This window comes from Pinus tabuliformis, chromosome 1_1 (genome assembly GCF_031772625.1).
Source record: "Pinus tabuliformis cultivar Carrire ecotype Pingquan chromosome 1_1, CPIR1, whole genome shotgun sequence".
NCBI classification, from domain to species: domain Eukaryota; kingdom Viridiplantae; phylum Streptophyta; class Pinopsida; order Pinales; family Pinaceae; genus Pinus; species Pinus tabuliformis.
The window spans coordinates 584,469,047-584,491,503 of record NC_142297.1 but is presented as its reverse complement, the minus strand read 5'-3'; the positions used below and the strand labels follow the sequence as shown (position 1 = coordinate 584,491,503).

General features: G+C 35.3%; 1 protein-coding gene across 5 annotated transcripts in view; it reads left to right on the top strand.

Annotated features, from left to right (window-relative positions):
• LOC149214595 (phytyl ester synthase 1, chloroplastic-like) overlaps positions 1–22,457 on the top strand; it is a 417,560-nt gene that overhangs the window by 173,464 nt on the left and 221,639 nt on the right. The gene's annotated exons all lie outside the window — the stretch shown is intronic.

The window sequence follows — 22,457 nt, the reverse complement described above, 5'->3', positions numbered from 1 at the left end:
GATTTGATAGAACATATACAACTTAGGACAACAACTTAGAGGAGGACAATTTGGAGGATGAAGCCATACATTTAGAACAATTGGAAGCATAACTTTTGAACGATGAGGATGAAGTAGCAACAACAACATCAACAACCATGCCACCTCCATCATTTGCTAGCAGTGCTCAAGTTACACCATCTTTATCACCACCTCCATCTGCAGCCTCACGTGGAGTTCATGTACCTTATGGTTCTAGATGTGGTTGTTCGACTACGTGGGAGGAGACTCCCATTGGTCCTAGACCACGGGAAAAGAAATTTTATCATGGCAAGAAGAAATTTTGATTTACTTGTGTTTTCTAGTTTCTAGTACTTTTTATAACTATTGACTCTTTCATATTTATTATGGTATTTTTTGTAAATGATATATTACAATTTAAGTTTGAAGTTTGATTCAAGTTGGCAATTATAATTCATTGGTAATGATTCATGAATTATGAATATGATGCTTTGTGAAAGGTGAAATGTTTCATTTCATGTTTGATATTCTTTGATATAGTTTGATAATGGTTACAAGTACAACTTTAGTGATGACAAATGTTATATATTGAATTTTGAAACTTTGAAACTTTAAGATTGATGAGAATCGAGATGTTCTAACTTGTGGACCTATGTTGATGAAAATTTTAACTATTAGATGATTGATGTTATATGGTTTAATCCATGTTTTTATGCTTTTTATAACTAATTCATCATTTTACATGCTTTTGTTGACATATATGCATCAAAATATATAATAATATATATTATATAAAAATCGCTTCGAAATTCATTTCCGACTCGAAAGCTTCTGAAAATTGTTGCTCCCCGCTCTCGTTTTCGCTCTCGCTTCCTACTTCAACTCCCGCTTCCAAGTAGACTTAGTGGGGAGTTATTGTTTCTTTGTGTAATTGTTTATTACTTGAAGAGATTTTATGGCTACGAACCTAGCAAATGCCAATCTAATTCAAAAGTAATTTCTTGTAAACTTTCATTCTTGTTTTCTTTGTGAAAGGTAGCGAGTTAGAAAATGACGAAATTCCTTATAGATTGGGGAAGATGGTAGCTCATGCTTGACAAGTGAAACAAATCTACCATGTGAACCAAGTCTAAAGAAGAATACGCACAAGTGCATGAATTGTAAACTGAGATCATCATCTCCAACACCTAGCTCAAAAAACCAAAACCAAGCATCTCAAAAGAGTCAAGTCCCAACAAATATTTTCTCTCTACACTTCCCTAACTTCTTTTAGGGTTTTCTCATGAACTCTAGTGCCTTACTCCATGAATACAAGTACAAATAAAATGGTGCAATGATGATGATTATAAATCACATATTCCTTCCTCTATTTGTGTGAGAGGTAAAGGGAGGCATACAAATAAAGTGGATTTAGTCCATTACAAGAAACCTACAAGATACAAGTACGTTCACAGATGTGAAGTGATCTTCCCACAAGTAACATATTTTAAGCTTGAAGGTGATGATCCACAAGCAAGGCTCCATGATAAGGACACTTCTTATCCAATGCCCAATGTTCCTCCTCCAACGGCTCCACTAGGCCATGCATTCCAAAGGGTCCACTCCACCTACATGATCATTGCCACATCAAGGTGTCCCTAAGTGAGCCCCAAGACTCTATGCAAGCATCCAAGTAAACCTATGCTATCGAGGGTTCAACATCCTCCTCTAGAATGCCAAATGCTTATCCTCCATTGTAGGGCATTCTCAAGCACACAATTTCTGCATGTCGCTATCATGTAGAATGCCACTAAGTTGTCTCTATTGCTCCAAGGAAGAATGTCAATTAAGCATCCATATTAGGTTTAGCAACCAATGAGTAAGCTACATCCAATAGGCAAGTCCATCATGGATAAAACAAGGGCTAACCATAGACTATGCACCCCACATATCATGAAACACCCTAAACATGGTTTAGACACTTTCAGTGTACACTGTAACCTTGAAAGTTAATGCTTTCTCTTACAAGGTGTTAGCAATTAGCACTTAAACTAGCATCTTAATGGGAAAGTCCAATCCATAGGTGCCATCTTGAAAAAACAGATATGAATTGTATCATTATCACCTCAATACAACTCCCCTTTCACTTTTAACTGGTTCTCAAGAGGGCAAAATGGTATCCCTTTAATATGTGATTGATTACAATGAGAGATTAAATAAATCTTAATTATGATTAAGCTAAGAGATGCAAATATTTACTTTAATAATAAACCAAATGAATTTCGCAAAAGATATACCTGATGAAATATGAAGGATCCAATTACTTATTGATATAATTCTTTAAATGACAAATCCTTATTTAAGTGAGCATGTATCATATCAATCCACTTATATGCATAAGATAACGAAGAAACATGTAGATTAAACTCAAATCTGGTTTATGATGTGTGTTAAAAGAAAATTTCTAATTTGAGCTTTATTAGTGAAAATTGCTTTCTCAATCTCTTGAATATTGTGATGTTAAGCTCAAAGACATAAGTTACAAATCCAAATTAATGATGTGAAAGAGTAAATGCTAGATTACTAAGTAACCCGTGTAATGAATCAAATCTTAAAGAGATAAACTTAGGTTAAGAAATAATTTGGTGAATGAAATATATAACTTGAAATAAATAATTATGCTTTTAAAGACAACGTTAATTGAAAGATAAGATGCGAGAGATACTTGAAATTAAAATATAATTTGTTGTAAATATGTGAAATCTTAAGAATTTTCCAAGAGATTTTGTTCAAATGAAAACAAGTCCAAAGTATGACATAGCTTGTCTAATTACTAAATCTGATTTATGGAATTGAGGTGTAAATTTTAGATTTGTAATTAGAATGACATCAACCACAATCAAAGATAAGGTAACCACTTTAAATAAACGCTTAGGGATAGATTACTTATAAGGAATTGAAAGATAATAAATACAATTCTCAATATGCTTGAAATAAGTCTACTATGAAAGACTATCATTGTGAAAGACTATCATTGTGATTAAAATAGACTTAAATTATAAATCTAACTTATGCTTTTTGAAACTTTATTTTGGGTTTACATGGATTAATCGAAATTGCTCCTGAAATCAAAGATAAGGTAACCACTTTAAATAAACGCTTAGGGATAGATTACTTATAAGGAATTGAAAGATAATAAATACAATTCTCAATATGCTTGAAATAAGCCTACCATGAAAGACTATCAATGTGATTAAAAATAGACTTAAATTATAAATCTAACTTATGCTTTTTGAAACTTTATTTTGGGTTTACATGGATTAATCGAAGTTGCTCCTGAAGTGAAAGATAAGAAGAAAATAATAACTAAAAGAAAAATTGATTTGGAAAACAAGATATCCTATCTAGGATGAACACTTTTAGCAACCACTTACACAACCAAATCAAGAATCTTGATATCAATATTTTTATGTGATTAAGATCCTTTAAGAGGAAAATAATCTACGACCCTGACCAATGTGACCATTCAAAGCAATCTTATTCATGCAAAATAAAATTTGTACAAAAGAGAGTTTCTCACAATTGATCATCAACAATAATCTGCTCTTTAAATAAATATCATGGACCAATCAGTGTTAGGCCATGGATCCATCGTTGTTAATATCAAGAAGAATATGAGTTGTTAGATCATTTCATATCTAGAGCATATCATGATCATTGAATTACAATGCAACTAATGCATATTAAAGAAACACACTTTTATCTAAAGGCACAATAGAGCATGTTGAACTTGACTAACACTCTAGTGTCTAAATATCGTAACACTCACCTGCCCCCCCTTGAGAACAACTTGGGATAAGATTGAAGGATTTATAAAAGTGATGCAATAGGAGAAACAAGGAGGAATTAGAGCCTATACCTCGTTATTGACGACTTCTTGAATTCCTAACATAGATTGAAGTTTGAAAAACTTTGGTTATGTAAGAGACTTGTGAAAGTGTTTGCAACTTGATATTTTGTAGGAAAACAAGCACTTCAATAATTCGATCATGAATGAGCCTTCTGATGAAGTACATTTGTAGCTCAATGTGGTTGCTACGTTGATGTTAAACTAGATCTTTGGTGAGCTTGATTGTACTTTGATTGTCACACCTAAGGGCAATTGGATGTTGCTATTGGAGTCCAATCTTTGAAAGGATATGCCAAATCCACAAATATTCTTGACTTGCATTAACTACTACTCGGTACTTTACTTATGCTAAAGAAAGAGAATTTTTTTGTTTCTTCTTACAATCCCAAGTGATAGGTCTTGAATCAAGATTGAAAACATAACTTGCAATAAGCTTCCGATCATTAAGATCACTAATCCAATCTAAATAAGTGGAACCAGAACAAAAGAGTCCCATGTGAACTATAATGTATCCCAAATTGAAGAAAGAGAAATAGCTTGTTGCTTCTTACAAGCCCGAGTGGTAGGTCCTAATCAAGACTAAAAACATGACTTGTAATAAGCTTCCGATCATTAAGGTCAATAATCTAATTTGAATAAGTGGAACCAACCAACAAAGGAGTCCCCCGTGAACTATAATGTATCAAAAATTGAATTGTATCTCAGATATACCAAAGTATCCTTGTTGCTACTTTCAAATGACTTTCATGGGGTGTTTGCATATATCGAGCAAGAAAACCAATAGCAAGGGAAATATCAGGGTAAATATGAGTCAAATATAAGAACTTACCAACTAATTGATAATATAAAGTGGCATGAACTTTAGGCGTATTACAGGTAGCAACAAGTTTGAATCCAAATTGGAAGGTAGAAGTGGCTTGTTTACAATCTTCCAACTGAAAGTAGTGAAGAAGGTCACATGCATTACTTACATTGGGAAAGAAAATTTCCTTCCTCAATTTACAATATATGGAGGCCAGGGAAATAATGCAAATATCCAAAGTGTATTGCGCCAGACTTCTTTGTAAGGCTTGATTTCACATTTATTAAAAGTTTAGGGTCATTACTAGTGAGGATAAGGTCATCAACATAAAGAACAAGGAACATGAAATGGCTTCCTACATTCTTGGTGTAGAGATTGAGGTCAAAACGACATCTAGAGGAGCAAGTTTCAAGAAGAAAGCTATCCTTTTTTTCATACCAAGCTCGAGGAGCTTGTTTAAGACCATAGAGATATTTTTTTAAGGCAACAAACAAGGTTGGAGTCACCCTGAACATAGCCATTGTACATTTCTTCTTATAGAACCCCATGCAAGAAGGTGGATTTAACATTCATCTAATGGACCTTCCATCCATATGAGGTAGCAAGGGCTAGAACAAAGGTGGATGTGATTCATTTTGGCTACATGGGGAAAGGTTTCACTGCAGTCAATTCATTTAACTTGAGAGAATCCTTTAGCAACTAACTGAGTCTTATGTCTTTCAATACTTCCATTTGATGCATACTTAGTTCTATACATCCATTTACATGTGACAAGTTTTCTTCTTTTTGGAAGAGGTACGGGTTCCCAACTACTATTCGCCATTAAGGAATGGTATTATTCATTCATCATTGTTTCCCAATCTAGATGGCCTAAAGTTTATGTAAATTTTTTTGAATCGCGAGTCTTTGAAACTTGAGCTAAAACAGAGGAGGCTTGCTGGAACTGTGAACATGTATGACACTGGTTTGTAGGATCATTGACAAGATCACCAGTTGCTTCTTGTGTTGAACGAACCCATTTGGGAAGTTGTGGTGCTAGTGTAGGTTCATGTTCAATGGACTTGTTTAAATGAAGGTGAGCAGGTGGAGGTGGATTTTCATCCACACTATCGTCATCTGAGGAAGAAACTGGATTAGGAACAAAAGGTGACACAAACGTCGAAGGTGGCTTGCAAGTTGAAGTTGGCACAAATGTCAAATTAGGCTCATAGGACAAGAGGGTTTCATCAAATTTAACATCTCTTATATTAAATATTTCATTATAGTGAGGTTGAATAAGTATATAGCCTTTTACATCTTTAGAATATTCAATAAAAATACACTTCTCACTTTTAGACTATGAGCTTGTAAGGATTTCCTTTTCTCATTAGCAATCTGAGTCCATGCTACACTACTAAGTACATGGAAGTGGCTTATATTTGGCTTAATTTCAGTCCATACTTCTTTTGGCATTATGTTTGTTAAAGCTTTTGTGGGACTGCGATTTACAATGCAATTAGCATAATTGATCACCTATGCCCAATATTGAACATTGAGACTAGATCATACAATTGACCATTTCCTTTAAAGTGTGATTCTTTCTCTCAACGACACCATTTTGTTGTAGTGTGTGTGAAACATTATGTTTCATTTCATTGTCTTGTGTAGTATAATAAGTTGTGAATTTGTTGTTGACATATTCACCTCCATTATATGTTCTTAACCTTTGTAGTTGATGCCTAGATTGCATTTTCTACTAGGGTTTGTAGGCCAAGAACAAGATAAAAACTTCACTCAAGTTTTAAGAAATAAACCTAAGTGCATTCGGAGAAGTCATCAATGAAAGTTAAGAAGTACTTGTACCTAGAGAAAGAAGGAGAAGAAATTGGACAACACAAATCACTGCGAAGAAGTTGCAAAGAGACCTGTTACCTCTTATTTCAATAAAAAAAGACATTAAGAAAATTAAAATAAAATAAAACATTAAAAAAATTTTAAAAAATTATGTGGGGTTGAAGGATCAATGCCCGGCCCCGCCTCGATGCCAAAGGGATGTGGGCAGTGCGACTAGAGCCACTGCTCTAATCGCCCCTGTTTGTGGTCCTTTGGTGTTGGGGCGGGGCAACCTGTCGATTCTTGGAATCAACGATCCAGAGTGTGTGGGCTAGGTGTTGATTCTAGGAATCAACATGCTACCTGACCCCAACGCCAAAGGGCCAACAACAAGATGACACTTTGGGGCTGTAGCGGGGTGGCCCATCAATGCCCAACCTCGACATTTTTTTTTAATTTATATTTAAATGTTTTTATTCTATTTTATTTTAATTGTTTTTAAATATATATATATATATATATATTTTAACTTTTTAAAAAACTTTTGTAATATTTATTAATTTTTCCCTTTTTTTATTTATGATTTTTTTAATTTCTAATTTGTTTCATATTTTGTTTCTTTTCTAATTTGTTTATTTATTTATTTTCTATAAGTTTTGAGATGACTGCACAATTAACCTGTGGCTTGAGTACCCATGACCCAAGGGCATCTAAGTCATCAAAATCACCTGAAGATTGCACCCCGCCTGCGCCATACCACGTATGACTGGACTTTTGCTCACATAATTTCGAACCAGTGACCCTTACACCACAGACTAGCTTAACAGAACACCGTGTCACTGTTTGTTCTATAGCTTATGAATATTTTTTTTATTTTTTTTATTTATTTTAATTTTATTTTTAAATTTTTAATAACATTTTATTTTTTTAGATTTTTGGAACTCTTTGTTTTAATTTTTTTATCACCATTTAATTTCTTTTTTCTTTTTTTAATAAATTTTAATTTTTTGTTTCATTTTTTTTTTTTATTTTTTTTACGCTTGAATGTTTTTGAACATATTTATTTATTTAAAAAAAAGTTGTTTTAAATTATTTTTTTGTTTGTTTGCTTGCTTTTTGTTTTGTTTTGTTAAAGTTGTTTTTAATTTTTTAAAGCAATTTTATTATTTTGTTATTTTTATTTAAATTTTATGCAGAATATTATATTTGGAAAACAAAACCTTCAAATAGTATCTGTTTGGACACAAAATCATAAAAATTTCATAAAAGTTGCTATTTTTCAAACTATTGTTTTGTCCAATTATTTCCATAAAATTCCTTTATTCGACATGTCCTTTTAGTGAAAAGGTCTCGGAATGTGTATTTTTTTAGTTATATCTATATGCAAAATGTGTATTTTTTTTAGCAAGTGTTTAAATCTATTATTTTTTTAGTGACAATTATTTACGTATATTAAAGCATTAATTAATGATACATAAATATATATAAAAAATTAACTTCAAAATATTAATTTTATTATTGTTTTGAACTTTGAAAAAAATTGAAAATTTCAAAGTAAAAAACACAAACTTGAAAAACCTTAAAAACAAATATATGAAGAAAAAAAGAAAAAGAAAGAGACAACTTGAAAAATGGTAATAACTAATGTCCCCCAAAAAAAAATGTGGATACGTAAGACATGAAAAAAATTAAAGTGTCAAAAATATGCCCCGAAATAAAAGTTGATGTTGTATCAATGATTTTCAATTCACTAACATTTAGAAAAAGTTATCCATACTTAATACATTAAAATGTCAAAAATAAGTTAAAAAAAAAGTTGATAATGCAATTACGCTTTTCAAAATAAATATGATTTTTTTTTTTATAAATTTAAAGTATCAAAAATATATTTAAAATAAAAAAAGGTTTGAAGCTACATGAACTATTTACAAAATAGACATCCTGATCTCTGATCTTTTGTAATCTTAAGTCGGTAACTTTATTAATCAATGACTACCAACTATAAGGTTCTTCAAGGGCTATCCATAGAGGATGATTTAAATCAGTACCTTGGTTGCCTTCAGTTAGCGAAGAAAGTTCTTTAATGAATGAATAAAATTTTAACGTCCACGAGACTAGATATAGTCTATGAGACCACTAGCTTCTCTGCTTTTTGCCTTTTGCAATTCAATCCTCTTATTATTCAAATTAATGATGAGCTGACCCAACCTTCTAACAGTCCCCTCACTGAAAAGACAATGCCAAAGAACCATTGTTAACATATTGTTGTAACTGTCTTTGATGTCTCTGCAAGCATCACATTCCAAAATGAAATGTTTTTCTGATTCCACTACTGTAGAAGTGCAAAAAGTACACACCCGCTCTTCCCAAGCTTCTTTAGTCCTTTTCCATTGCCCTGTTTCGCACTGTAGTTGATGCGAATTAGTTCTTAATTGAGCAATAAGAATCTTTGCTCTCCATGGAATGCTAGCCCCATTGTACTATTTTTGTTGGAGATCACAAGTGGGGTTGAATTCTTGAACATTGTACTTCTTCTTTCTACCCAACTCTTTTCCCCATATATGGTTACAAAACTTCTCCATGACGTAACTCTTTAAATCCTTGCTATGTGTGGGACATGCATTGAGGTAAATATTCCATTTTTGCATCCATTTGTTGTTTAGTCTCATTGGATGAATTATTTCTTTCACTCATTCCTTCATTGAAGATAACTTTAGGCCATCTACCTTCTCCCATTTGCTCAGTTCTCTGAAGATACCTTATGAAACGCATCATAGCAATTGCTTTGATGGAAATTGCTCCTGTTTCACTCAACATTATCTCATAAGACACCAAACTTTTTATTTTAAATTTGCTCATGATCAAACATTTTTGGATTTTCTCAATTTGCTTCCATTTTGAGATGTCCAGGGATGTTGCTCGCCCACAATTCACACCCATATAATATCACTAGAGAAACTAGGAGCCCAAAAAGCACTTTAATTGTTTTCCAATCCCATAGCTCCGTCTCTCTACCTCTATTTTGAAGAGCATATAATGCTTTCCACCCTCCTAAAATTCTCTTCTTTCTGCAGTGCTCCCAATTAAGCTTGTTGTTGAAATCAATCCCGAGGTACTTGTATTCATTTACTTCTTCAAGAATGTTGCCTTCAAAGAAGAACATATGTTGGCTCTGCTTCTTGCTATTTGAGAAAATCATTATTTTGGTCTTGTTGATATTGACTTGCATCCCCACTGCTTTACAAAAATGTTCAAGGGCATAAATGTGCATCTGCAATCCCAAGGCTGATTTAGCAATCAATACAAGGTCATCATCATATAAAAGAAACTTTATAACAAACTTCCCCAAACGAACACCATCCCCACCTTGTAGATTTATCCATTCTTCCAATTTATCAATATATAAACCAAAAAGAGTATGGGATAAAGGGAAACCTTGCTTGACTCTGATGCCACTTCTAAAGCTTTCTGAAATGCTTGCTGAAGTTCTAATTTTGACTTTCACCTCTTCATAAAGCCTATGAACAACAACTCTATAATGCAAAGGAATTTCAATTTCTTCCATTCTACTCCACAACTTATCTCTAGGGATCATGTCAAATGCTTTTTTGAAGTCAACAAAGCAACAAAATACTTCTTCTTTGCCCTCCCAGACCTTTTCAATAATGTGTCTCAACGTGATACCATGATCTAATGTAGAATGCTTCGACCTAAAACCTTCTTGCCCTTTTGGCATCTTTTTTTTGACTTCTGCCCACTAACTGATTCTATTTTCCACCATGCTGTTGAAGAGCTTTGCAAACAAAGAATTGATCATAATGGTTCTATAGTTGGAATGATTATTAATGTCTCCACTTTTAAAAAGGGGTATTGCTAGACTAGTTGCCCAATCTCTTGGGAATCCTTGCCGAATGACGTTGTTGAATATTTCCATGATGTGCGGTGCAAGAGTGTTCATTCCCCACTTTAGATATTCTGCTTGAAGTTCAATCAAGTCCTTTGCCTTTCCCATTTTCAACTTCTTAATTCCTGTCTCTACTTTTTGTAATGTGAAAAGCTTTATAGTTGTGTTAATTTTGGGAGGAGGCTCCTCCTTTGATTCTTTCTCATAGAGTTGCCTTGCATAGTCAAAACATTGATTGGTTGTAATATTATTTTCAATTTGTTTCTTCCTTGGTTGAATTTCCTGCCAAAAACGCTTTGGGTGATTCTTGCCTAGATATATTAACTCTTCTCGCCTTGTTTTCATGAACTCATTTTTTTTCTTTTTTAAAATATGTTTATATAACTTTACATTCATATTTTCCTCACTTGCCATTTTCAAGGTTTTTCTTGCCATTTTGCATTCCTTATCAAACCAAGCATTTATAGGAAAACAATTTGATTCAGATTTCCTATTTTTTTCTCTTTTGCACTTCTCAAGTGCACTCTGAATTATATTTGTTAACTCATGACTATTGAAGCCTTGGGAACCACTCTTCCCCTTCTGAATTGATCTTTCCAACATTGTTTTGAAGATAATGCAATTTCTGTCTTTGGTTTGGCAGGTTTTTCGTCCATATTTTTATCTAAATCATTAATTACTTTTGGGCTAACTTTAGTCTTTGGTTTTTGGTCTTTAGTGCCCATTTAACATCTGCAATTTTTTTTCCTTTCGCCGCCATTGATGATGCCTATGCTTCATCAATTTGTTATTCTTGCGAGATTCTTGCTAGATTGTTCAACCTTCTTGTTATAATCTTCAAGAACTTTCCTGTGACATTCTTCAATTTTTCAATTACAATCTTGACATTTTTGCTCACATCTTCAATTTTTTGAATTACTTCTGTGAATAATTGCTCTTGCTAATTCAAAAGCATGCTTCTAATAAACCCTTCAAACTATGAGAAGAACTAGCTCTGATACCACTGTAATATCCCTTTTTATTTGTTTAGATAAGTATTACCCAGAAAATATTACTATACAAGTTTTGCATGAAATATTAATAATGTCATATAGACCCACATAAATTGTGAACAATAATTAATGCAAGAAATCTAACTTTTGTTTTAATAATAATTTCCGGGAAGAGATTACATCGAAAACTTAAAAGATTTAATGGGTTTCTTGTTCTGCAATCGGATTTCTAACAACTTGGTCCACCAACTCAACCCTTCTTAATAATTTGGTCCATTGAAGCACAATAACTCAACCCACTATCTAGATGGATAAATTAACTCATTGTTGAACCAATTCGAATTCCTCGGAAGATCAATGGCTATCTTAGGTGACTTTACAACCACCAAAAATAACTAGGGTATGTATTTCAACATAGAAACTAGGAAACCACCAAAAGTAGCTAAAGTATGTATTTCAACATAGAAATTAAGAAATATAATGAGGGTTTCTCCCTCCCACTATAAGCTACCAAAAATAGCTAAAGTATGTATTTCAACATAAAAACTAAAAAATATAATAAGGGTTTCTCCCTCCCATTATAAACTACTAAAGTTCTCGAAACAATTACCAAAATATCAATACTCATTATTCCGTCAACTGAACTCTCATTCTTCTTTTTGTAATTTTTTCCAATCCAAATACGATGAGACAAATAACTCGGATTATTGAAATACCATTAAATTTTTTTAATAATAAAATGACTTTATAATTTATTAATTAAATCAAGTTACTTAGGAGCCCATTTTAATTAAATTACTACCTATCACCTTCACCTTTAATATGATATTAAACTAGCATTTGCACCAGATGTTGCAAAGAAAACGCCGTAAGGCATAAAGTGCGGAAATCCATCATCCATGTAGTGTGTGCATTATTCAACAAGGTGGATCTCTCTAAATTCGTTGCAAACATTTATGTTGTTGCATTTCTAATTTATTTAGAATCTACTACTACCTCCTCTTCTTGGAATATTAAATTTCTTATCACCCCATGATGACAATCCCCCTAATTATTGGCATCACAGTTTTTTCCACTTTAATGGGTTTACCTTCAACCTAAAGAAACATGAATTTGAGTTACTCAATTAAAAAGAAATTGCTAAATTGCTATTTATCAGGTTTGAGTAAAAACAATTAATAACTCATATTTACAACCCTTTAAATATTTACAACCTTTTAAGTCTTGTATTTATAATCATATTTATAACCCTTTAAAATGAAACTAACTATCTATATTTTTATTAATAATAAAAAGAATCTTCTTTATAAAACTGACACTCACATGCTACTCCTATATATTTATGTTATATTTAATATTCAGTGTCCATCAATTGAATGACAAGATGAAAGCTCAACTTAATTGCACCTTTAAAACGTGACTTAAAAGTTTAATTGGTAATTATTTATTCAGTAATTTGTACATTGTTAATTGCAATCTCTCTTGAAAACCAATGTTTATATCAAAATTTTAAAAATTAACACTCACTTCTCCCGTAGTCTGGTGTTTCTTTATTTGATCGTGGTACTCAAGATTGCCTTTCTCCAAAGTATCCAATGTGAAGATGATATCTTATGTGTTTCTGTGTTTCTTTATTTGATCATGGTACTCAAGATTGCCTTTCTCCAAAGTATCCAATGTGAAGATGATATCTTATGTGTTTCCACTTTCTCAATAGGTTCATGTGATTATTATTATTTTTGGTGTTAATGTTTATGTTTTTTTTATGCCCATCCATTATTTATTATCTAAACATTGGTTGAAAATCCGTAAGTGGCTAGTGTGTAAATTGAAAGGTATGCTGAGAATTTGGTTATCTAGTAAGCTTAGAGTCATTCTTGAGTCATTATCTTTACCATCTCAGGAAGAAGAAGAAGAAAAGCGTATTGAATTGAAAAAGAACCCTAAAAAGTATTAGGATCCATGGGTCATTTTTTTTTGCATCATGTAGCAAGATCACATGGTTATTTGATTATGCCACATGAAGAATTAGCCTTTGCCAATATTTAGGCTTATGACTAGGTGATTTTTTCTACTAATATTCTTATACCAATTTACCATGATAATTCTCTTTTAAATTAAAAGGCAAGCACCATTTTTTAGTGTTTCAACTTCATTTATAAAGAGTTTAGTGCTGATAATTAGTAGATTATATGAAATTTTGAAAATTGCACTAATATATTATTGTTGTAAGGCTCTACATTCCCAATGGAACTCATATAGTGAGTGGATAAAGAAATAATAAGTTTTTCAAATGGTGAAATAATTTTCATATGCGTGATATTGTGATCTAGATAAATAAAACCAAACTCTTCATTTATCATGTGTCTTAAGTCTTTTGTATCTCCAGTGTATTTTTTGTACAAATAAGAAGCATTTGTTAATCATGCATCATGTAATATGATCTCCAATCAGTGGAAAAAACTTATTATCAAAGAAAGAAAGACAGAGGAAAATGCTTTTAATGTCCACAAATGACTCAATGTTACAAAAGAGATGCTTGCTAATGAACAGGATAAGGTAGCTTGGGAAAAGTGTAGTAACAACTTTTATAAAGAATCCTATATAGATTTCCTGTTAACAACATATTAAGATATTTTAGAGAGTAGTTAAGTATGTTTAGAGATGTGCTAAAGAAGATAAAGTCACTAAATAAAAAAAGAAGATAAACATCAATTCTTATTCGAAAATAATACAAAAAAGAATTTGTGGGAACTTGCTACTCTTGAGAGAAGCTTCCTAAAATTTCCTAATGGTGCTTCTCCTTAAATAAATAGGTTTAAGGCTACATCTAATTACATAAACATGGATAACACAAGCTCTCAAGTATATGGATGTAATGGAGCTGCACACCATTTCCCAGTTGATGCATGTAAGTTTGGAACTATGATCATTTATTAATTAGTAATGCACTTGCAAGATAGACTTCAAACCTATGTTTATTTAACAATAAAATTTTATTGGGACAAAATATGATACACGACTACCTTAAAGGAATAAGGTAGTACTCCCCGAATGGGATGCCAGAAGCATGAGAGGGTGGGGGACGGGATGCCACCATCCCACCAATCAACACGCCCAAGGGACGTGGGAGCACGCCCCTCTAGAGGATTGAAAGGTACATGGAACAAGCGTGGGAATTCCAACGCACACATGAAGCTCCTCCCTCATTACACCATCCACTGCTCAATGAGACGTAGAACCATCCAACCTGATTTTGTATTTTTGATGGATTTCAGCTCAATCAAGAGGTTTGTCATTTTGCTCTGCCCCATCAATTTGACATTTATTCAAGGGTAGGAAAAGGCACTTAGCTTTCGCATTTTTCTCCAACCTTTTATTATGCATTGTATATTGGAAAGCCTCTGGACAGTTCTCAAGTCTCAGGATGTTTATCAAGAAAATGCTCGTCCTTGGCTCTTGCAATTTCATTGTCTTTTAGTTGTTGTGGAGAGTGAATTCGGGATTATGTTGTTATGGTTCTGTGTCTTGTGGCTATTTTGGGATAATGCACACATTGGCAGTGGAGTTAGACGTTTACGCTGAGACCTCTGGCCTGCCTCAGTGGTTTCCTGGTGACCTCCTAGTCCATTGTTAGGCTCTCCTGAATCTCAGTGAGGAAGGGGATGGAATTAGCCATGCCAGTAGGAGCACTCGTTCCAAATTTCAGTCTCTTCCAATGATGGAATGTGTCCGTGCCACATTTTGCAGGTCTAGGGTCTTTTCTTTACGACTTTTTTTTTTTAAATTCTCACTGTGGTCATTTTTGAGTGGTCTGTAGTTTTCAGTCAAGGGGTTAGCAGTAGCACAAGGCTTGCCCCTAGATATGGGCCTATTAGCTCCCCTTCGCCCCCTGCCCAAGCCAATGACGATCATCCTTGGATCTTCACAGCCCATCCCAAGACACTCTGGGAGGTCCAACCTCGAGTCAAAAACACTTCCCATTCCAGCAGACTCATTACCAGGAGCGTGGCTTCGCCAAGGCCCAAACGAGAGTAGAAAGCTCAGCAGCCAGGTTTAGGGAACTTACACTGCAGCCAATTCAAGATGAATTGATTCAGCTGAAACGAGAGTTGGCAGATGAGCAGTGCACCCTCACTGATTCCGAAGTTTTGGCTGAGGTTGCATAGTGGATGACCAACATTGGTCATACTCGGGGAAGATACAACCAATATATGTACACTGTGGACATCCACTGGCACCTGAAATTTTTCCTTGGTAGGGTTCTCCTTGAAAAAATGCAACCAGAGAGGACATGCTTCTCTCCCTAGATCGTATGCGAAGACAATTAGTGTTTATGGTTCAGAGGCTTGGACAAATTGAAAGGCACATGGGCATCCCTCTAGAACCAGGCTGCTCTCCAGGCAGCTTCTCTCCTTGGATCATATGCAAAGACAATTGGCAGCAATAGATCGAAGGCTTTGACACATTGAAAGGCACATGGTCATCCCTCCAAAACCAAGTTGCTCTCTAGGCAGCAATAAGTAGCCCATACAAGTAGAAGCCACTGAATCTGATCACTCCTCATGATGGTTTTCTCAATTAGTTTGTTTATCCTCATGCAACATTTTTGTTTGTTTTAGTTCCTTACAGGCCCTAGAGGCCCAGTTACATTTTTTAGACTTCTAGATATAGTCAACAGGGCTAGTTTTTGGACTAAAACTCTTTTGAAAAGACTGAAATTTTGTATCTGGTTGGGCCTGTCCAATGGAAGACTGTATCAACACTAAAATGTAACCCTATGTTATCAAGCAATAGAAATATTTACTTCACAAGACAAAAAGGAATAAGGTGATACCTTTTCACTTCTAGCCCTAGGAATGAGAATATGGTGAAAATTATTGATGGTCATCCTCCTAACTAATAACCATCAAACTCTATCTTGTCATTGGGCTTACTTTGGTGTTAGACATGGAAGCTCCTAAGAGAGACGAATCCAAATTGGTGACCCCAACTATGCATCCTGCTTTCTATGTCCTCCGTTGAGCCGCAAGAGCAAGTCAGTGTTTCCATACTCTTAATTTTCAGATTTGATAAGTCCAAAAACTTGCCATGAAATATCTAATTCCACATCATCTAATGAAAAAGAAGAATTCGGTTCTTGCAAAGCACATAAAACCCAATTGGCACAAAGAAATCAAGTGATTAAGGACAAGTAAATCATTGAAATAGAAAAGAACAAGAAAAACATAACAGGGTTAAGGTGACCTTAGCAATGTTTACATGTCAAGAAAGTCAAATAATGACATCACTAGTCAGTTTCATTAGAAGATGTTTACACCATGATTGATAAGGATGATTCCATATTCATTCAGGTTATGAAAGAGAGATCATTGAATTGGAGAAAGATCACTTGCAAAAACCTTGACGCAAGATACATCATTCAACAGAAGCTTCTTCTCACGGGAGATGAAAACATCAACTACATTCAGGAAACTTTTAGTGGAATGGATACAAGGAAGAAGTGTCTGACGTATCTCAGAGATTTTGCCTTGGAGATAAAACTGAAAGTTTCTGGTAAAAGTTAAACTTCAGTTAGTTACTTAAAGTTAGTGAGGTCAAGAGTTAATACCCCAAAAGCAGAATTACTATTTGAGAATATGTAGGATGTTAGATAGCCACATAAATTTATGGATAATATACAGAAAAAATGCAAAATGAACTTCGAGCTCATGATAACCTGATGCATACTATAGCAATGCTCATGATGGTCCATTGTTTAGAGAATATCAGAGGAAAGAAGCTTCAGAGCATATGTCCAGTACTAACGTGGCATTCTTATGGTCCTAGTATATGCTTCTTTATATTTGCAACTATCCAAACTGAGGTTATTTTGACCAGACTTATGGCAGGTTTTCAATAAACAAAGGGTACTTGTCAGATTTGCAGCCTGTTCTTACTATCCAATTGTCAATCGATTAATGTCCGACTGTGTGTACACCAGACTTTACTAAGCTTTAAACATGACAGTAGAATCCTTTACTTATCCTACTTCAAACTCCCCGACTGTAACGCCATTGTAGCTTGGGGTCATCGCAGGGCACCAATGACCCGAATCTACAATCACGATAAGGATGACCCCTGAAACCTAGGGATAAATAACATTTGTTATTCTCAGTTGTGAATGAAAGCTCAGTTTGGCTTTGTGTCTGGGCCCTCTGATGACCCAAATCTACAATCATGATAAGGATGACCCCTGAAACCTAAGGATAAATAGCATTTGTTAATCTCAGTCATGAACGAAAGCTCCGGTGGCCTTCAGAGAAATGTGAAAATTCAAAATCCTCCATCAAGTAAGGTTCTCCCGTAACGATTAACAGATCTTCATCTACCATTGTTATTGCTAAGGCCATGTTGTCAATCCTAGAGCATTCGAATAAATGAACAAGAGAAGTCCTGGTTTATTTCAAGTCCTGGAAGAGAGGGATAGAACCTACCTTCTAAAATGTCTTCAGAAGTGAAGACTCAAACCAAATTGTAGAGAATCATGACACAGCCGCTTATGTACCCTAAAGTTCATTTGAAATCAAATTGTAGCCCGTCATTACGAGGGTCTTTAGCTACCCGAAATATTGTCTGAAACTGCTAATATAAACTATCATCACAGCCATAAGGTCTCTGATTCTGTCAATGCATTTAACAAGAATGTAAATTTCATTTTTTTTAGATATACAGGGGAAAAATCAGAGATCTAAAAAACAAATAAAGCACAGTTCCCAAAGCAGTTTCAACGAGGAATCGATATAAAGAGATAGTTACCAAGGTAGTATCAACGACATCCATTTCAGTAGAAAAAACATAGAGCATTTTGAAAAAGCGATCTATGGAAAGAGTTGCAATCTTCAAAGAGAAGCTTTGATTGGTTTTCATTACTCTTTTGCTTGACATTCCCCATAATTTAAGAAATCTTCAGATAAATTTCGTCAAAACCAGTCATTCTTTGGCAGAGAGAGAAAGATCTGAACTGTAAGTTGTGTTCTAGCTTGAGCAACTTAAAATTGATATCACGACACGCTGTCATGGGCTATCTATTATTTGGATTCATATGTTTCCATTAGCTATCAAGTATATTCACAGTGATGCACCCCATAAATTCACCAAATAGAGCAAGATCATAACAATACATAACATACTAGAAATTAGGTGGGAGAAATCACCAAAACTTAAGTTGATAAACAGAAATCCTATAGTTCATCCCTTGATTGAATCCACATTCTTTGTACTTTTCACATCATTTCTGTTAGGCAGCAATTTAGCCCTAGGCAACATTCTAAACAACATTCATGATAATTGGACAAAAAGAAAGTATCTAGAAAATGAGATAGAACTAGGAGTGAGTTCATCAAAGCATGCAAACAGAACCACTAATAAAACTTTGTTAGCAGCGAAAACTACCTGGATCAATCCCATCTGTGTTAGGGGCATCAATGGGAGCCAATATGGTCACATGTTTTATTACCACATTCCTGCAGGACAGTATGTAGGAGAAATGTTGTGAATAAGAACAACATCTATTCCAATGTATTCTTATTGCAAACAAATACAAATCAACACAAAACTTGCTTAACTCTCACACTTGAATTTTTTTTTTATTAATTACCAACCTGCAATAGACTGGATGTATGTTCCAGAATGGTGAGTTAAGGAATGTAACTTTCAAGAATTAAGATTCAAAACTTAAAGACTAGATAGATTACAAAAGTTCTCAGGCAATGATTTTATTGGAGTGTATGACAAATCCAAACCTTTAAGTGACAGGATGCTACAGAGGCTGTCAGGAAAATCAGCAAGCTTGGAGCAGTTAGAGAAGTTGAGAAACTGAAGCTATTGAAGTTGCTTAAAGGTTGGCAATCCTTTAATTGGAGTGGATAACAAATCCAAAACCTGAAGAGACGGGGTATTGTTGAACAATTCTTCTGGAATCTTTTCCAAACGAATATTGGAGGCTAAAACCAAACTCCTCAGTTCTGAACATCTCAAATCATTTGGCAGATCACGAATAGCATTATAGCCCACCGATATTCGTCTGCAATCCCTGGAAACTTTGTCAGTCGGAAAGCTCTGCAACTGTTGACCTGCTGCAAATAAGCATGTTCCCTCCTTTTGGCTATGTCAATTGCCATGTCACGAAAAGCTTCATGAATCTTTAAATACTCGACACTGTGATAGTCATCATCAACAATATACTCCACACGCTCCACCAAGCACCTTCTTACCAGTTCATCAATGCATTGCCGCCAAGCATCCATAAAATAAGGTGTCCCTGGCTTGTTGAGGAAGCCTTCCGCGTCCCACATCTGCACCAGCGTCTCCACAGCAATTTCTTCATCTTCCAGAAATGCTGCACAATTTAGGAAAAAAAATCTTTAGATGGAATTCTGACAATTCATTGCAAGTCCATCTTAACACCTGATAAAGCTCTGCATCAATGGCCCTGAGATTTGTTGGGACGGAAGCATCCCTCTTTCTCATCGAATTTAAAGCATGGCTCCACTCACACTCATTCTTTTTAAACCTCATCGCTCCAGCAACTGCATTTATGGCCAACGGCAAGCCTCTGTAATCCAAGGCAATTTCTCTCACTCTCGCCTCTACAATACCATTCTCAGGTCCATTTTCAAAAGCTCCTTTTCTAAATAAGTCCCAGCCTTCATCTGAGGACAAGGGTTCTATCTCCAGGGAGTAATCCTTTGCTCCCATCTTTTCAATCACTTGTGTGCTGCGGCTGGAGACTAAGAGTTTGCTACCAGTATTATCCCCAATTCTGACGCCCACTTCACTAAGATCTATTTCCTTCCCAATGTTGTCCAATATAAGAAGCAATTTCTTTTTGTCTAGAGATGCACTCAATTTCATCTTTTTCGTCTCAGGATTATCATTTTCCTCCATCTTATATTCAAAGCCTTCGCAATGGAAGCTTGCAACTGTTCAATTTCAAAGTTCCCACGAACTGTAAACCGAACGACGAGATCAAAGAAACGACTGACCTGTAGGTATTGTAGATGATTTTGAGCAAGGATGTCTTACCCACACCCCCTTTACCATATAGACCGATTACACGAGCTTCCCGACGAGCTCCCTCCAACCAACCCTGCAGCTTCTCCCGGGCAGATTTAATGCCCACCCATACGAATCCGGAGTCAGGCACAGGTTGAAAGAGGCGCTGTGCTCTAGGAGCGGCTGAGGACACAATCGGCTCTGCATTGGAGGACATCGAAAAAACCATTTCAAGCTCTTGCAACAGGGAAGCAAGAGCGGAGAAGACGAAAAGGGTACCCAGGCAAATCTTTCAGGCTCCGATCTAGGCGCATTCAGGGAGGGTTTGCAACTGTTTCACAGCACAAGGCTACGCAGCCCTCATGCAGGGAAGAAAGACACGAAACCAGGGAAGAAAGACACGTTTCGTCGGTTCAGTCATTGCGAAGAGTCTCATCGCCAGGAGGCCTGGCCTTTCATGCCCCATTGCCAGATCCTCCCTCTCTGTCTTCCAGCAGGTGGGAAAAAAAATATTTTTCCATGAAAAAAAAGATTAAACCAATGGCTGAAAACACCCCAATTGTCTAACACAGAATCAATGGCTCAGGATCGCACACGTCACATTTTAGGGATGTCTTTCTCAGAGGGAACGCATTACGGCGTAATAATTAATTAATGGTGTCCTATCTCTTATTCTCGAAAAGGGACATTACAAAGGCCCAATTGTATATGTGAATTGTTGGATAGAATGCATCGAATTTGTTGGGAAACTCTCTATCTGTTCGATATAACTTTTAAATTGATCAACTAATTTCTGAATGTTTCATCTGGTGAGATGGACTCGGGTTCTTGACCATCCATGAGCAAAACCTTGTAATTTTTCATAAGCAGGACACTTTTCCTCGTAAAGGTTGCTTCGCCAATCGACCAGACCTGCATCATGGCTAACCATATCAATAGTGACGGGAAATGGATAACCTTACCAGAGGTTGCCACTCTGGGCAGTTGGTTATCACCATGTAGATGACATGGTACGTCCAATTGTGTTAATTTCCTGACCTTGCGATTTGACCAATGGCTTCGAGCATATTCAACTTTATCGTCTCATACTCAACCAACTAGAGTAAGGCACAACGAAACTATATGCAAGCCCATTTCACCCGGGCTCCTAGACTTGACTGATAATTAAACCTTTTTGAGTTTTCAGCTATTGTTCCACCTATAAATTCATGAATCCATGCAGTCGAGTCAACTTCCTTTGGATTTTGTCCTCGGTGTGCGGGAGACCTGTGATATTGTAAGCTGTAATATGATACCATCACTATATCGACTAATATACTTCATGGCTTCCTCTTTCAAGCCCTTGAAGTTTGCGACCAGGGGTGCACCCGAATAGTCTCGAACGTCAGCTTGATGATTCATTTGAAGATTTGTGGCCCATTTCTTGTCTACCATGCCCCATTTCTTAAAGGTGATGAAGTGTTTCTCGAAAGATGGCTTGTCCATTTTAGCCTGCTTGATATTATGAAGCGGGATTTCCAACTTTGTCACAATGCTCTTATCAAATCGAGCTTTGGTTTTCGACTCTAGGGGGGCGTCATCGACTTGAAATGGACTGTATGTTGATTAACTCCTCTGTATAAATTGGTTATTTAAAAACAGTCATCATTAGAGAGACATTTAGAGACACATTTGGTCATTTAAGATCGCATATTATAGAAATTATGTTATACGTAGCTCAGTTAATACAATTCGTTGTTAGAGACAATAAGATAGCACACTCGGTATTGAGTCAGAGCCAATATAGTAAATGATCACTCGTTTAAGAGTCTGTTACGCGTCATATGGCATAAGGTCCTATTTGTGATTTTCTTTACAATGGATGGGTTTGCAGCATGGTACTTATGGACTTTGATGAATTGGAGTGTAAGTTCACTTGATTATTTTGATGCCTTGGTTGATTGTTGATGAGATGATGTGGTCATGGGTGTTTTGATGGTGCTTTGCTTGGTATACTTGATTATCATGGAGGTAAAGCATTGC